At 42.0% G+C, this 18,985-nt stretch overlaps 1 long non-coding RNA gene across 1 annotated transcript; it reads right to left on the minus strand.

Annotated features, from left to right (window-relative positions):
• Positions 1-538: 538 nt before the first annotated feature.
• On the minus strand, positions 539-5,299 carry Gm40076. Its single transcript, XR_867381.1, has 3 exons — positions 4,781-5,299; positions 1,810-2,228; positions 539-671 (listed from the first exon to the last, which is right to left on the minus strand). It is a non-coding gene; the product is annotated as a predicted gene, 40076 (long non-coding RNA).
• Positions 5,300-18,985: the final 13,686 nt, after the last annotated feature.

An 18,985-nucleotide genomic window follows, 5' to 3' on the forward strand; every position in this document is an offset into this window, starting at 1 on the left:
AAACTTCATGAGAATGCATATTCCAATCTTTAACAAATTCAGCAGTTTGAACTTCTTTATGAAGAGCAACTCTAGCTGTGGTAACAGAAATGGTTAATTCAATGATTCCTAGGACCACTGTAATTATCAATGCCACTATCCACTGTGTGGGAAGCCACATGTGCCATTGCAGAGTGGTGCTGGCTACTGCTGGCCACCACGCATAAGTTTGGACAAACAACCAATGTGTACATATGCAGTAAAGCTTTTTGCCAAGATACTGCCTGGCCCGGGCATGATAATGAGGTTTTGAGAGTATAACCAATCAGATGTGAGACATGCAAATGAGGTATGATAATGAGGTTCTGTGAGGTACTGAGAGAGAGTAGCCAATCAGATGAGGAACATGCAAATGAGGCATAGTGCATAACCAATCTGGGTGTAAGACACACCTCTCCTAGGCCTATATAAGCAGCACCAGTTCTGGGCTCGGGGTCTCTTCACCTCTGCAATCAAGCTCTCCTAATAAACATGTGCAGAAGGATCCTGTTGCAGCGTCGTTACTGCTGGCCAGTTCGGTGCGCTGAGTTTTCCTTAATGTTCTTTCTGCAAGCGTCTATACTAACATCATCACGGGTGACTCTTGCCATGGTCTCGACAACCCCATTGGCATCCAGACTGCTGGTCTTGCTCTGTGAATATATAAGCTTTCAAAAGCAACATTTAAAGACATACCAGCTTTGACACAGGTGTGAAGAGAACAGCATGTACAGTGATGCTATGGTTATTAGGGTGCCATTGTTCAGGTCCTTACAGTAACAAATAGGGAAAGGGTGTGACAAGCCATAAAGGTGTGACTGTGATCTAAACTAAAGGACAAATGGAATCTGTCATTATGAAAGTTTAGCTGCGCTCAGGGATAAGGGGTTCTAGAATGAGAGACCTGGATAGGGGGTTATAGGAAAGACAGAGGTTTAGTCAAATATGAATGAACCTAACTCGTCTTTAGTATAAGGTGGCTTTCAAGCCTGAGATGGAGCCAGACTGGTTCATCAGTTACCAAGGGTTCTGGCCTTCTGTGAGCCCATGGAGGATTTTGAGCAGGAAAGAAACTTCTCTGTGGAAAACAGTCTGTGGGGTGTGAGTAAAAGAAGAAATACTAGTTCAGAAGCCACTGTGATAACAAAAGCTGAGATGCTTGTGTATTAAACAGGGTAGTTGATGGGTGACCAAATTCTGAAGAAATAATATACTCAAGAAATAAAGAAGTCAAGAGGCTTATCTAATATGCTGGATTGAAAATGTGAGTTTGAAAAAAATGACTTTTTTTTTAATCTAAAGAACTTTTAAAAAATTATCATGCCATTTATTTGGCCAGAAAATACTGGTGGAGGAACACTTAGATTGAGACATCCATTGGGTCTATAAGGAAGTACGGGATGCTGTTAGTAGCTAATGCTGAATAGTACGCTTTGATCAGCTGATGCTGAAATGGGTCTAGAGTTGTGTGCTTTCACATAGCTACTCCTATGACTCTGAGACAAGGGCCTCATTTTGCATAAAGGATGTGGCTTGCACTTAACTAACTGGTCCAACTTTCTTTACAATGACTATGCATGATTTTCACAATAAGGTAAAGGGCTCTCTGGGATGCGTCCAGGAAAAAAAGGTAACACTGGTAAATTTTAGTGCTTTAATCTCTGGTGATTATTCAACTCAGGTGGGGATTTTTTCACAGATGTTCTTTTCATTCATCATGCTGTGGTTTTGATTCTGTTGCTGTGCTAAGATACCCTGACGAAAGCCATGCAAGGGAGGGGTTCATTTTACCTTACAGTTCCCTGTTCCAGCCTGCTCGTCACTGCTGAGAAGCCAAGGGTACAAGAACTTGAAGCAGCTGGTCACATGACACTCACAATCAGGAGCAGAGAGACGTGAACTAACAGAGGTGGGCTTACTCCTGCTCAGGGTCCTTGCTGTACTTCAGTAGTCCAGGCAGGCAAGGCTGGTGCCTAGTTCTTCCAACCCCAGTTAATCTGATCAAGAAAATCCCTCACAGGCATGCCCAGCAACTCTGCTTTCGGTTGGCCCCAAACCCAGCCAAACTGACTCTCATAATCCATTGTTGCAACATTTGATCCTTCCAGTCCAGATAACTTTACACACCAAACTCAGTGTTTCAGCCCCAGGGACTTGATCCTGGCGTTTTAGTTGCAACTTGTACATCATCCTCTGGCCTCTTTAAATCTCTGAGATTCAAACAAAAGAAGATATTAAATGGTTGTGTGGAATTTGTTGTAATTTCTTTTAGAGAATAACACAAGTGGGTTACCTTTTAAACTACTGTACCCACTACAGCTAGCGAATTACTAACATATCCCAGACAAACAACTCCAACTGGAGCCCCTATATATGAGGCTGAAGCTCTCATTATATAAGTTGTATATCTGGACATTATGGGTTTAATTTTTAATAGCAACATTTCATTAAGTAAAAGACCTCATTTACCTTTCTCTTTTCTCTCCAGTTACTAAATGTAGTCACAAATGCTGTGGCTTTGTCCAAGGGTTTCTGGTTATAAGCATCCATTCAATGAGTAAGGAGGCCAGGGGTCATTATGGTGCCTGGCAATGGGTGGCTGAAGTGACATTTGGGGCAGAAACCTATCTAGTCGGCATACCAACTCTCACTTAACAACAGAGTTGTGGGATTGTTCCTGCCGTGGAGTTCACTGATTTCAAGTGAATCTCACTGGACTCCGCAGCTGTCTGATGTTTTCAAGATGCGTAAATCTTGGGACTGATCACATCTTATTTAAGATGAAAGGTCAGACTTGAGATCTCTACTCATCACATGCCTCCGCTAATGTTTAGTAAACTCCCAAAGCTGGAATTTCACCAAAGGCAGTACCCATTCTGTTCCTCCAACTCCAAACAAAGTATCTTTTTTTTTTCCTTTTACAAGTGTGGAGAGGAATTCTATCGTAATCCAGCCTTCATTAAGTGGGATTGTATGTGCCTTGGAACAAATTGAGTCTTCTGAATCATGAACATTGGAAATGGAAAGGAATTAGCCATTGCATAGTCCAAGTTTGCCACTTAATAGATGAGGGAAAAGATGTCAGAGAACATACAGGATCTGCCCAAGACCACACAGAGCTGAGGACAAGACTCCAGCTCCTAAGCACAGAGTTCTTTCCATCCACTAGATCCTAGCACCTGCCAAGACCATTGCTGATACTCTCAGGTGGCCACACAATGGTCCTAGGAGCTGACTGAGGAGCTGACGGAGCACGGATGTCCGCTTGCCTCACATGCACCCACAACATGAACCAGTTGTCCAGAACTAGAGACACCCAATTCAGAACCAATTCAGAACCTATACGATGTGCTTAGGATGTATACCAGCATTTGGCTCTACCCTAGGTTCCAACCGAGAGATTCTGAAAGGGAACTTGGGAGGAATAAAGCAAGAAGAGAAAAGGAGGAGAGGTGAGCAAAGCATGCACTGAGATGTGGACAAAGACAGGGCAGAGGCACTTATGAATCAAGCCTAACCCTTTTAGAAGTCATTTTCAATACCAACAGCTGTCAGAGTATTTCCACCATCTCCATGGATGTGTGCTTAAGTTCAAAACAGGATGAAGTTTTTAGAACACAATTATTTTCTTAACCGACACTTTCCTTTGAACCTCAACTCCTGATTACTAGCAAATCAGCTAGTAAGACAACCCCATCCTGTGCTGTAATCAACTGCCGGCTCACTCTGGGAATAGTTTTTAAAATGCACTTGGCATCCTGATCAACTCTGGAGTAACAGTGAGCCATACGTTATTACCTTTGAGAGCCCATTTAAATGTGGAAACATAATCTATACTGGATGCCAACTGTATATAACAGCATTTTCCTGCCTGTAGCTATTTGCCAATAATCAATTGTATATATTTTTATATGCACAGTAGTTTGTTTTGTTTTGTTTTGTTTTTTAATGCTTTGCCTTCTATTCTGATGAAAAGCTTGACAATTCCCAGGTAGCCAGCCTTGAGAAAGCCTTCATCATAGCAATGGCAAATGAGACGCCATGTCAGTTACATTGTGATATTTCTAGATCTAGAGCCCGGCTTCTTGTACATTTTGAATGAAATGTGTGTATTTTTTCAGATTTCTGGCTGCTGCCATGACAGAAACCCAAAGCAAAGGAAATTAAAGATAGATAACTGAAGTCCTATAGGTACATCTGGCCACAAGGACCCCAAAGAAAGAAGTGTTTTCAATAAATATTTCTTTTATCATTTTGATTTCTTGGCTCTGACTTATATTGTATTAATAATTAATTAAAAGTTTTAATTAATCAATTTTTAAAGACCCTGGGTAAAGCAAAACGACATATGTCCATGTCATTTTGCAGACTTATTGAGGGGGAAGGGGGTATAAGAGAACCCAAAACACGAATGCGTGAGAGGGGAGAGGAATAAAGGACATGGAAACTGACTTTCAGGCCAGTCTCCCACAGTGGCAGTGAGGAAGCACTGCAGGCTTCCCCCAGGAGATTCTGCTCAGGAGGACGTCCACTAGGTATGGCCACAGAGTGGAAAACATCTATACAGACAATAGTAACTAGACACAAGTAACAGGGTCTGTGGCTGGACATCACACCCTCATCTTCCACAGGAACCCAGACCTCAGCTGTCAGCTGAGCACACACCAGCCCATCCTGCAGCTACAAGTAGCGCCGTGCCCCCGTCTTAGCTAGCAAGGAGAGCATGAGAGTACTTTAATGTGTTGGGGAAAGCTTTGCTTACCTTTTTTCCTTTATCGTTTCTTTATCCTTGCTAACAAGAACAGGGACATGCTGACTCTTCTTCTGGTTGGAGCTAGGGCAGATGTGAGAGAACCTGAGGAACTTGAAATAAGAAAGCTTCAAGACTTGCCCAAGTCATCGAAGACTCAGGAGCAAAAGATGATCTTTGCTATACTGCGTCATCCTTCTCCTAGAAAGAAACCGCTACCTTGCTTGAGTTGTTTAATATTCAGGACCCCCGGTACTTACAATTGAAACAAGTCTTAACTGAATCTAAAACAGAAGTGAGATCTCAGCATGCGAGGATCCACGAGTGGAACTTAGCAGACATCGAGGCTTGAGCCTTCCGAGACCTAGGTCCTGTGACATGTGCAAGTCACATTATTCCCTTGGCCCCATGCACCCTCTCTTCAGATGCTTTAGTTAGCTGAAGGGGAAGAGAGTCAGGCACACATGGAGCACTCCTGCACACAAAGTCCAACATCTGGTGCCAGAAACTTCTGGATTTGGGAGAATTTTAGACTTTAATTAAACAAACAAAAAAAATTTTTGAGATAGCAAATTTAACCAGTAAACCCTGTTCAAACATCCCAGTATTCCGCCCCCCCCCCAAAAAAAAATCCTGAATAACTTCTGATCTCAAGAATTTTGGAAAAGGGACCTCCATATTGTGCAGAAAATCTCTTTCCTAAGGTCATTACTGCTGGGAAGTGATAGAACATAGGATCTGAGCCTATGTAGACATACCTCCCAAGTCTTTCATGTCTACCACACAGGGCCTCAGTGTATATGAACAAAACATGAAAATATCACAGCAAAGTCCCATCTTACCCATGGCTGAGACACGAATGCTGGCCAAGTAGCAACCTTACCAATCCACTGAAAACCTAGTTTACCATTTTAAATCAATGAACTCTCAACTTAAAGAAGTTTCCTTAAGAAGCCTGCAGGATGCTGGTCCTCTACAGAGGACTGGCTCGTTGTAAGACAGTTTGCATTTACCCTGGAAGAAAAGCAAGCACTGTGACCTCTGAAACCAACCCAAGTGGTGATTGAAGCTCAGAGCTGAAAGCCCCTGGACCTAGACACAGAGCACACGGCGCCACCACCAGGCTGAGAGCTTTTGCATGCCAGACTTGCTTCTTATAAGACTCAGCTCTGGTCCCAAAGTCCATGAGCCCTTCACAAAACTCCAAATTCAATGCCAGAACTTGGTCAACCACTATTATTGAGCTGACAGATTCCTGGCTCTTCTGCATTCTTTCGATCTTTTTTTTTTTCTCTCAAGTGCATAAGTAGGTCTAGTTCAGTTTATTGCAAGAACAAATGCTCTTCTGCAAAACTAATTCTTTTGAATGGCTGAAATGAAAAGTAATATGCCACTCCACCCTTCAGAGGCCACTCGGACTTAAACACATGAAAACGCTAGTGTTTCTCAACCCAAGGCTTAAGTTGGGATGAGGAATATAAAGAACCTTTTCTAACCATTGTGACAGGGGAAGAATGCATAGGTCTCTCAAGAGGAGACTGTGAGAGTCCATGCTGAACTGATTTACGAATCTTCCACCAGGAATAAACCTCCACAAACACTACCCTTACCGAGTGACTATTTGGTATTTTACGTATTCTGTGCATATTTGGACATATTTTTAAATTGAGATTTTTTAAATTATATTTTAGGAGAAAATACATTCCTTTCCATCGTTAACTTCTGGGCAGCTGCATTAAAAAGTGCCCCTTCTTCACAGAAGAGTACCCACAACTGTGGGACAGTACATGGACCTTGGCCACGAGCAAGGCTAGGGACAGAGGATCCTGTCAGCCAGTGAGTGACTAGTACTCAATCTAGCATTGGCTTCGAGTGTTTGCAACAATTTGGAGAAACTTCCTTAAGGCGTCAGCTCATTGGCACTTTTAGAAGGCACTGTAAGCAGACCCTGTACAGCACACGAACACATGCTGCATGTGTGTTCAGTGGGAAAGAGGGCAGGCATGTGGTGGTGACCAATGACCTGGAGAGAAGAAACAAGGCCTAGTGTTTGGAATGTATTTTGTGAGATCTGACACCATTGGTATACTGTGGCTTTCTAGCGTCTTTGTGTTGACTTTATTTTCTAGGATGTTAGTCCATTTAGGACACAGACACAGATACACACACACACACACACACTCAAAGAAGGAGGAGGACGAGGGGGGTGAGCAGGAGGGAGAGAGAGAGAGAGAGAGAGAGAGAGAGAGAGAGGGAGAGAGAGAGAGAGAGAGAGAGCATCTATCCACAAGTGAAGGTCACTCTCTTGGGGGTCTGAAGCAGCCTGCTGTTTATCTGCATTTATTTCCTATGGTTGTGAAATCCAGCCACAGACTAAGGGCTTGAAACCAACAGATATGTCTCCTCTGGCAAAGCTGGAGGCCAGACACTGAAATCAAAGCATCAGCATGCCCGACTCCTTCTGGAGACTCTCAAGGGGATTCGCTTCAAGACACTGCCCTCAGTCTTGGGTTTCTTGGCTCGTGAATGCAGTCCTCCAGTCTATTCCTTCTACACATGGCCTTCCCCGCTGAGGCGCTGTGTTGTCTTCTTTTCCATTCTCAGAAAGACAGCACTCCATAGATTCAGGGCCATCCTGATCTAAGATGATTTAGAATGTTGAGTGCCCTGCTCTATCTCTCTTTTCTACCCATGAGACAGGGTCTCTCACTAAACTTGGAGCCTTGCTGGTAGGCAGCAAGTCCCAGCAATCCTCCTGTCTCCCTCCAGCCTCAACGGCACCTGAGATTAAAAGCATGCACAGGGCCACACCTAACTTCTCGAGTTCTGAAGATTTGAACTCAGATTCTTAGGCTTGCAGAACAACCTCGCTTACATCATCTTTCCAGGCCCTCAAGGCCTTTCTTCCCTAATAAGTTTGTGTTGACAATTCAAGGTGCACAGGGTTTCAAGGACCAGTTTCAACTCACTGTTGTCAGAGCCACCTGAAGTTCATCATCTTGACCTCAGTTCCAAACTCTCTCATTTTTGCCCTTTTTTCTTATCTTCTCTATCTTCCTCTTCTGTAGCAGACACCTCACTGTGACCTTGCATCAGGACCACATCTAAGCCATTACAACATTGGGTAAACCAGGGCAGGGTGTACATCAATGAAAACTAACACGGCTGGAATCTTGTTCACTTCTCTGCATCCCATTTAAGTAGATACAACATAAAAGCATGCTGGACATTCTTCGACATAAAGTTCTCCCAAAGTCATAAAACAATAAAAAAAAAACTCCCCTAAATTACAAAGAAAGCACAAATGCAGTGTGAATTCACTCCAAAGGGCTTTTATTGTGCATCTTTTCTGTGGCACATTCTTTTAAAAACGCCTGGAGTACAATGAAGAACCAAACAGACAAAGTAGCCGGCTTTGTGGTTTACATTTATACATCTAAGCGTTAATTGTAGTGGAAAGGACCACACAACATTGATATGAACAAACCAAACACTATTCACAGAGTGAGTCCTCAGCACTAACTGTTCCTAGGCAATACTGAAGGGCGAGGGTTGGAGAGATTCCCTGACAGGCAGACAGATCTGGAGAGGAGCCATGACTAGATAATAAAGATTATGGGTTTCTAAGATGGCTGGCTTCTTCATCTTCCTGACTTAAGACAAAGGCCTGCTGGAGTTCAAGGCCAGACCTTGAACTTGCTTATTGTGTATCAGTTGGCCTTTCTGCCTTTGTCAAATTGACGAAGCCTAAGCTGGGAGAAAACAACCCCTCAAAGACTCAACCCCCTCAAAGACTCGATCCTCTCAAAGACTCTTAAAGCCCTGGTCCTTGAGGAAAGATTGGGTCTTGGCTTCCAGATCCCTTCATTGTGTTTGCAGAGAGTCTTTTACTCTGTGTGCCTCTCTCTTTCTCTGTCTCTCTCTCTCTCTCTCTCTCTCTCACTCTGCCTCTCTCTCTCTCTCTCTGCCTCTCTCTCTCTCTCTCTCTCTCTCTCTCTCTCTCTCTCTCTCTCTCTGGTTTCCTCTTTCCTCACCAATAGTAAAAAGCTTTCTTCTTGGGTGATTCTGACTACTTTGTCTCAGATTTCCCCCACCGCGACCTTCTGTACTAGAGACTTTTCTTGACTCTTAGGTCTTTAACTGGCTGGAAAAGAAAAAGAAAGAAAAAAAAAAACCTATGAAGACTCCAAAATGGCAATAGCAATACTTGAGCTCAGCACACCTGTGTCTCTGTTCACAGTATCAGCTGTATCGGCAAGTTTTTATTCTGTTCTAGCAACTACAAGCATTTCCCTATCACCATAAGCTCCGAATCACTTACCACTTGCCTCACTTACAACTCAAACTCAACAGTTTTGCTTCTCAATGAATCTTACCAAGTAACCAATTGAGTGGTCTGTGATATCATTCGATTTTCTTGCCTATCAAACAAGCATGTCAGCATTGTTCTATGAAATCTCCTTTTGAGAATAAACTTCACTACAAATGTCTTTGAAACTGGCTAAAATAATTTGGCATGCACACTCTGAGTGAATGTTTGTTTGTTTGTTTGTTTGTTTGCTTGCTTGCTTGCTTTTTCTGTGTCCCAGCATATGCTAGTCTAAGATTCTGCATATTACTGTATCCTTAACTCCTAAAGTGTTCTAGGAGAAAGATGTCTTGTGTTACCCCAGCATTTCATAAATGGGCCCCTTGTTTGTTCTTTCCAGTATGTATTAAGATGTGATCTATAGAAAATATATTTTTCATATTTCAATTGTCATTTTAATACATACTCTTAGCTGTTGATGGCAAATCCCAAACACCTCAGAATCAACACAAACCAACTTCTCTATGAGGAGAGTGAAAGAAACGGGAGGGAGGACTTGAGATCCAAACCTATCATTATTACTCAGAAGATGTCATTTTAGAATTATTTTACAATCATGTGGGACAATTTTGTTCTTTGGGAATTTTCAGCTCAGATCCTGAATAGTCCACAGCTAACACCAGTGGGTGAGGAACGGTTACTGTAATTTTTATGTTAGGAGTGGGTGATGGCAGCCAGACACACTTATCAGCATATTAAAGTTAAGTGCCACCATTTGGGGGATTATGTGGTGCCAATTCTCAACCACAAATACAAAGAAAACACAGCAGGGTTCGCAAGGAGGGATTCAGTTACGATGTGGTTGCCTTGGCGATCAGAAAGAGAGGACAAGATGAGGATGGAGCCAGTGTAGAGCATTATCCTGGTGCATGTGAGTCCAGCTCGGTTAATCCTCGCCATAGAATGTAAAACGAAATGAAGGAAGAAGAGAAGAGGCAGGGTTCCAAAATCTTAGGAAGAACTCACTAGGCTCCAAGACTATACAAACCCCCTACACAATCTATGTAATAGATACAGTAACCTATACATAGGAGACTATATAACACACCTCAAATCTTCTTGGGTTACTCCTGGCACCCCAGTGTGCTCCTTCTCAGACCTCTCATCCTTGCCTCACAGGGACATTCTTATTCCTGGCCTTTGTTCCCATTCATTCTGACCCATTCCCAAGTTGGCATTCTCAGTTCATGCTGCACTAGGGGCTGAGTGCTAGGTAAAGTTCTAGGAATACAGAGATGACAACGTGATTTCTTGTGCTATCAAGAAGTATCCTTTGCCACCAGCCTGTGAGTTCCTCTTCTCCACTCTTTCCTGCCTGCCCTTCCTTCTCTCCTCTCTTCTAATTTTCTCACCTCCTCAAACTACTATGTCCTATGGTGTCTTCCCTGATCCATATTTGAGGATTCCATTCCTAAAAAAAGTTTTGAATAACTCACCTAGCTACAAAAGGCACCTTGAACTCTCAGGGTTAAGCTATAAATTCTCAGGAAACAAATATCTTCTTCCATATTCTTCAAAATCAAAAGTAAGTTCATGGCTACACAGTTTGATCTAAAGCTTGCTCCCTATTAGTTTCAAAGGACGCATGTCTTTTCTCCTGGAGCCCACAACATTAGACACACATTCAAGAGAGACTCTGGTGAAAGTCTGAAATTGGAAACTAGCCATCCTAGACAGCTAAGCTGGGTTTTTCTCTGTGTTCTGCAAACCCTAAATGCTAGCTGATGACAAACCTTGCAATCTCCCTGACTCTCCCAGATTTTGAGTAGAAGACATAAGGCCAATGATTTCTTACCTTTCTTTTAAGTTTGGTTAACCTTTCCGTGGGGCTCCAATCTGAACAATACTTTTAATTGTCTCCATTCTGGTTCTCCTGTCCTCTCATATCTACTTTGTCATTTAGTAGGGAAAATAGGCCAGGTTTCACATAGTTGTCCAGTGTGAGTCAAGGGATCTGTAACATCTATAATGTATGTAAAGGAAAAATGTCAGAATCATCTAAATTACTTAACAAGGTAATGCATGATTGACCCAGGACAGAAGCATTGCACATGAGCATGCACATACTAGCATGCTCTAGTATATATGGAGACTCTAAAAGTCTCTGTATATCTCAGTTTTTACAATGAGTCTGTGGAGTATTATTATTATTATTTATTAAGCACATTGCAGTCAATATGAAGATGAATCATTGGTATCACACATATGGCAAGAATGTGTGTGTGTGTGTGTGTACATTTTCATGTGCCTGCAGATACAAATATGATAGATGTGTATGTGTGCATGTAGAGGCTGGAACTCAACATCAGATGTCTTTTTCAATAATTCTCTACCTTATTTTCTGAGGCAGGGTTTCTCACCAAATCTGGAGCTTACCAATTTTGGCTAGACAGATGGCCAGCAAGCTCCAGGGATCTGCCTTTCTCATCTCCCCACAACTAAGAGTACTCATCTCCCCACAACTAAGAGTACAGGCACCCATCTTTCTAACCCAAGACCTCATGCTTAATATGACAAGCACTATACTGACTGAGCCATACCACTGTTGTTGATGCCACTTCAACTCAAAAGAAACTCCCTACCTCAAAGCTGAAAAACCAAGTTGTAACCTGTTAGAAAATGTAAATGAAGAAAATACCTAATTTAAAAAAATAAATTAAAAAAACGAAACACAACAAAATAAAACAGAACAAAACAAAACAAAAAACATTTCAACAGAATTGAAATTAAGAAAAAATGTATTATCCTTGTTTCTTGCCTCTATGATGAAAAAAGGTATTGTTGGGTTTATCCATTTATGATTAAAAATGAAAATGTTGACATGATATACTTTGACCTTTTGGTTCCATGACCATCAGTGAAGCTTTTGTGTTTGGGTAGAAGGAGACACAGTGGTAATAATGCAAGGCTAGTGTTATTCTGCAAGGACTTGAGAGGTCGGTTAAATGTAAAAGTGTTGCCTGAGTCTTCACTTCAGCAAGGAATTGTGAGCCCTATTTTTTTAACACAATAGATTTAAACAAATCCTGAAAAAAAAGAAAGACAACAACCACCACACTAATCTTTTTCAAAGATTCCTCAATGAGGCTGTCATTGTGTCTCTCAATTCCCTCTCAGCTTTATTTTTGCCACCCTCAGATTGGTGTGTGTGTGTGTGTGTGTGTTTATTCTTCTATGTTTGGAATTCAATGAATGGGTGAAAAACAATAAGCCTTTGCTTTTATTCCATGTAATGCCCTTTCTCAAGGTCTGCTGGGCTGACTCTAAGAACAGAACAAACTCTGTACAGCGGCCATTTTTACAATGAACCATCTTTTGTAAAGGAGGCTCTGCATTTTTAAACAAAATAATTCCTTGAATTCTCCTGTAAGTCTTCTGAGCCTCAAATAAAGATAAGAGACACGCCTGAGTGTGACTGACTTTAGACCCTTTAAGCTACTGGGGTCATGAATGTGAGGCTGGGATGGGGTTCTTGGTTGTACTGTCTTAATTTTATCCATACAGCACTGTCTCATCTGACCCTTCCTTGTGCTCTGAAGGACATCCTAAGCTTTTTACCTCCATCTACATTTCTCATAGGGAGTACCAGGTGTTCTCCTTTTCTGAGGCATGAGTGTTATATTCACCATATTTTTTCCCAGCATAAATCCTACCATACATACTCAGCACCCCAAAATATCACTCACGGTGATGATGACAGCACAAGACTCACTCAACAAAAGGACAGATAGGAAGTCATCAAAGAATCCCATCCCAGCCTCATGTTCATGATGCCAGTGTAAGCTTTGCATGGCTCTAAGAACTGAAGCCGTGCTATATGCTTGTAGATGTCACATCCTCGTTGGCTGTGTAATTGCAGGAAAGCTACTTCACTGATCATCCCTCCAGACTCCTCTCTTGCAAAGTAAATGATATCACCAAACACCAATGCACATCACTGCATTTCAAGCTCCTAGGCTTGCTCCTGGTGATAAAAAATTAACATATATTATATACCAGTGTTTAATTAATACTGTTATCATAACACAGTGAGGATATGAGCTAGAAATTTTTGAGCAAGTGGATTTTGAGCCCTGGGCAAGCAGAGAAATAAAAATATTCACTAACAAATTTGTCACATTCTCAATAGTGATTAATTTTATCATTAATATTTGCTCTGAAAGCCTACATTTTTTTTGGTTTGGTTGGTTGGTTTTTGTTGTTGTTATTGTTGTTGTTTGTTGTTGCTGCTGCTGCTGCTGTTTTACTCAGTTATTATCAGGCCTGTAGCCAGACAGCTGTCAATCCTTCCTCCTCTTAACCTAACTTCACTGTACAGACTAGTCCTCAGAGAATCTTGAAAAGTGAGCTCACTGGCTACACTCAGAGTGTAGTTCCCAGTCTTCCTTTCAGGGAATTCTGGGGTGAGGAGGAGAGCCCCCTTGAAATCACTGTGGCACAAGGTTATTTCAGAGCCTTGGTCATTAGTTTTTCTTTCTTTAAGCCAGGTTTCTCTTCTTTAAAGTTACCCTTACACTCTCTCTATTTATTTACTTTGGCCTTGGTGGAGTAGACCACGGCTCAAACTTTATGGACCTAATAAAATTCCCAACATTCTCAGACACGGGTCGTGATGTTTGTGTGCTGGGCAGAAAACAAAGGCGTATTATGAAGAGTGTGGACACGCTTGCTCCGAGTGAGCCTTGTGCAGGCTTGCAGAGCCTGGGTTGCAGCTAACCCCTGTCACAGGCCAGGCCTACAGACCTCACATCCCACAGCTACCCTTCTCTATGCTCTTCCCACCAAGACACAGTCGATGGCTTGCAACCTGTCTTCACTTCAGAAACGTCTTCATGTTTACTTCCCTACTCTTTGAACAACCTATCTTCAGAGGGAACTTGGTTAATCTGATAGAACAAGCTAATTTGTTATCTCTACTCAATAGATGCTTTCTGGTGGTAGTTCAATAGTTGGAGAAGTAAGAAAAGCTCTTAGAAACACTGATATATATATATATATTGGATATATTATATAAATGCAAGTGCAGCCCATAAAACTGGCAGAGCCCACGCAGTTTCAGCTCACTGTGGCTCTGAGAGTCAGTCTGGCATCAGCATCTCTGTGCTTATCATTTTTCAGTACTCTGGCTTCTAACTTGATACTCACAACTTGTCTTGTTAGGTAAAACAAAGCCCCTTCTTTTTTCTTTCCTCTTCTCTGTAGCAAACAGTTTTCTTACAGAAGTAAAGAAAGAACAGCTCTGATGCTGGCCAATTGGGGCCCTCATCAGTTAAAACATCCTTTAGATGGCTGCTGTGGAAAGCGTTAATAAGCAGTGTTTCTTAGTTCCCTGAAAAGGATTAGTGATTTTTAGAATTTGGGCTAAGAGCTGCTGTTCATTAAGGAGAGCATAAATCCCCCAGTGGTCCTAAGGATGGCTGTTTCATTATTTAAGTTCTGAAAACTCAGTAGGAATATATTACAAGATTAATTATGCCTAGAGCAAATAAACAGTGCTGCCAATCCTCAGATAAGATTAGGGTTGGCTTTTGTCCTTCAAAAATATTTCATTTATGTACTTTCTATCATGCATGATGTTTTGAAAACCCATTTTTGCACTAACGTCTTGCCACACTTCCTGTCCCGGCATTTCCTCTCTTGCTCCCTAGATCTGCACAAGTTTTCAATTTAGATTGCATTTCCAGCAGATGTTGTACCTTTCCAAGTGCCCCTTCTCTTTCATTAAAAATAATATGTAATTCATTTTAGTGTTGGGAGAGAAAAATAGCCTAAATAAACATGTTCAAAAATCCTGGATTACTGCTGGGAATGAGGGAGAGGAGAACAGAGGAGAGAGAAGGGGAGGGGTGAATATAGGTGGGGTATCTGACACGTGAACTAGAAAGAAGAAACATTTTGTTTGCAAACTCCAAGGGAACCAATACTAACCTTCACCAGGTCCTAAGAGGAGAGGATAGGTGAGCAGATCAAACCACAGAAGTTCAGTCGAGGGCTTTCTGGGTCTGAACCCATTCCCTGTAGATAGAGGGCTCTTTACATTTCCTGATGCATTGCCTAATGCTCCATCTAAACAAGGGCTCACAGACTCACAAATCTATTGTATGAAAAAACATGTACTTCACTGTCTTAACATCAACTGAAACCCCAATCCTTTGCGATGGACTTACAGCCCTTGAGCTGAACTCTCAGTGTACCTCAAATGCCTTCTATCGTCTTGTTCTTTATTGAGTAGAAACCATTCATCTGAACTATCAGTACCTCCCAGCCCTCATCTGTCCCCTTTTCCCAAAAGCAACCAACCTAGTTATCAACACCCTCTTTGGATTTATGTCTGTGTTATCTCTTTGAGATCATTTGAGGTTTCTAAGGACACTAAAATATGCAATGACCTCAATCTTCATTTTAGGAGTACTGGGTGTGTGTAGTCCAGCAGGGAGATGGGGGGTAGGGAGAAAAGACAGTGCTTGTGAGGTCACCCAGCAACAAGGCTAACCTTGTTAACTGTAATAACAACAGCAGGGCCTACTGGGCAGCAGCAAAGTCTCAGGGCACTGCCATGAAGCTATAGAAGTCTGAGGGTCCATGAAACTGATGCAGTGTTAGCCTTGGCGTCTCAGCTTGGTAGAGCAGAAAGGCCATTTTTTCATGCATTTTTAAAATTCTGATTATCCTGTAATGTTCTCATAGGTCCTAAAAATGTGGAATATGAGTCTCTACTCATCCTTTTACTTCCTAGGCTTAGCAGAGTAACGAGGGTGGATAGCCAAGTAATCGCTGATGCTTGAGTTTATAAGTGAGTGAATGGATGGATTAGTTAATGTCAGTCCAGCTGTGAAAGGAGACATCTGGTGCAGGATTAAACATCCGAAGGCTTCCCCAGAAGTCTTCATAGTCCACTGATGGCCTTGGGACTCGGTGGAGAGTCGGCCTCAGTCACAGGACAGTCTTTGAGAACTGCACAGAGGGAGGGACTGGAAGTGCCTAGCAAATGTCGATGCAGCATCTGAGTAAACAGTGCAGCCCAGTTAGGGAAGCCAATGAAACTGCTCACCCAGAAACGCTCATGGACAGTCAAGATTTTCTGTTCTACACAGGAAAACTTCACTTAGTCACTGACTCAGTTTCCCCAGCACTTCATAGAGAATGTCATAAGCACCCCCAATGTCACATTTTAGGGGTATACAATCTGTATCCAAATATTTTAAATTGCAACTTCACTCTGAGATCATCCAAGGGATCCCCCAAAGACCTTCTACCAAGTCAGTCAGTAGCAAAAATGTATGCATTCAATACAGTTTGTCTGAAAACTGAAGATCCACCCATGGTCCCTACTTGCCAACAAAGACAACTGGTTGGTATTAGGTCAGGGGTTCTCAACCTGTGGGTCGGATGACTCTTTCACAGGGGTCACCTAAGACCATTGAAAAACATAGATATTTACATTACAATAACAGTAGCAGTACTACAGGTATGAAATTGTAACAAAAAAATTATGGTTGGGGCTCACCACAACATGAGGAAGTGTATTAAAGGATCACAACATCAGGAAGGTTGAGAACCGCTGTAGTAGGTGCTTTCCTGATATTGTACAGAGAATACAAGAAGTCCGACAGACTGAGAGCTGAGAAAAGGAAGACTAAGAGGAGATTGAACTGGTGAAATAACAAGCGATCTGGGCTATAAAGAGGAGCCCCGCTCACCACCATGTAAGCCAGGAAGGTGCAGAAGGGACAGAATCTGAGCATTCCTTCTTCCCTGAAAGTTCTGCCAGCGACCATCATCAGCTACAGCCAGGAGACAGAGCAAGACTCAGCTGCTGGAGGCTCAGCAAGTGCTCTATCCTCTGCTCTGTCTGCATCAGCACAGCAGCTCTGGTCCTGCCCAAGCCATGCCTCACTGTACAGTGGGCCTATCCCCGGGATCAGGCAGAAGCGCTGAGGCTGCACTAATCTCAAAGGAAACCAGGATGAACCCTAACAAGATGGACCCTAACAGGATGGACCCTAACAGGATGGACCCTGAGAGATACCATGATGTCCTAACTGCATCTCGGTTGGCTTTTTTTCTGATCAAGTCCGATCTCAGGACTCAGACTTCTAAGAACTACCAAAGAGATGTTCTTCACAGAGCTCTGCGCCCGATTCAGAGACACACTACCCCGCTTGCAGGTTTGATCTTACAAGATGGCCATACTGTATGGGCTTGCTTCTTATGTTTCTATGAGCTTACAAAACAAAAACAATGCAGTCATCAATGATCACTCTCAAAGAAAAGAGGGAAATGTATTCTTCATAAAGAGTTTGATGGTTGGCTTGATTTGAGAAAAACTGCTCTTCATTAGTTTATCTTGAAATTCTTACATTTAAATTGACCATTAATGGACAGGGTATAAGGCAGCTTTGTTTACTTATATGCTACAACCAACCAGTTTACTTAATTAAAAATTAATGTCTTGCCAAAGATGTCTAAAAGATGTATAGTAACATTCTCCCTACAGACAAGTCCTTGTGTACAGGAAGGCATCTTCCTGACCCCAATGAATCAAAGCATTCATGTCAGGATTGCCAGAGGGTTATTCAACTTTGTCTTCATGCCTTTTCAAGCATCGTTATTCTGCCCCTAAGCAAACAAACACTCAGAGCCACGCTGGGGAAACAGATCTATAACAGTTCAAAAGGAGAAAAGAAAATCTTTAAAGATTAAAACTTAGGGGAAACAGCAACATAACTTTCAATTATACAATTATATCTAAGTAAAATCCTGACACATGGTCTTTGATTGCCACACAAATGAAATCATCTTTCAATGTAATTTTTCTCTTCACATGTCAGTCACAGTGGACAGTCTTTTTTTTTTAACTGCCCTCTGGTTTACCTGTGGATTCTCTGTCTGTGTGATATATAACCTTCCCCCCACCTTTCACATCTCAGCAGAGTCTTTTCCAATATGAGCACCAAAAGAAATGTACTCTGTGAAAGTGACATTACCATTCAGATGTGGGGCAATGGAGGTGGGAACAGAACACAGATAGATGCTGTTCTTAGGTGGCCCCATGAAACAGAGTTCCCTGATTTCTGTCATGATGGAAATGTTGATTTATATTTTCTCAAAATTCTCATTAGGGTATATGCCTCCAATTTGACACAATTTATTTAACATGCTGCTAGTGCAACTAGTAGCATGCACTAGTAGCTCCTGCTTCCGTCATTTATAGAGAGGATGTCCTCTTGAGAATTCCACAGATACCTTGGGAAGACCAGCCTTTTCTCACCTATCTCCATATCTTATGATTCCATAGTCACATGGTTTTGCCTTCCTTAGAAAGCAGTCTGTTTCCTATTATCAGTCCTAAGTAGTCTTACCTGGAGCATTTTTTGAATTTGTAGCCGAATTGTTACCCAGGAGACAAGTGGAAAAGGGGAGGGATAAAAATGAACAGGGTTTTGGGGACCTGTTAGATCTACCTGCATGTGCCTATTCAATTAGGGTCCTGGAAACAGAGGAAGCAAGAAAAATGGGGAGCCATCTGTCTCCAGAAGTACCCAAACATTCCCCATATTTGATAAAAATACAAACATTTATAGGCTCGGTGCTCTGGACAGCAATACTTGTACGGATAGAAAAGACAGACAAAGAAAAAGGAGTTGTGGAGAAGGTAGGTGGGATGATAGGAGTAGGGGAGATAAGAAAAAGTAGGAGGTAACAGTAACCAGAATGCATGTGCAAGATTTTCAAATAAAATATTTGATCAATAAAAACAATAAAGGTAAGTAGCATCAGTATTAACTATTATGCATAAATAAGTGTTTTATGGTAAAGATGTCTTACTAAGAAAGTATATGCTTTGG

The sequence above is a fragment of the Mus musculus genome, chromosome 3 (assembly GCF_000001635.26).
Source record: "Mus musculus strain C57BL/6J chromosome 3, GRCm38.p6 C57BL/6J".
Lineage (NCBI taxonomy): Eukaryota > Metazoa > Chordata > Mammalia > Rodentia > Muridae > Mus > Mus musculus.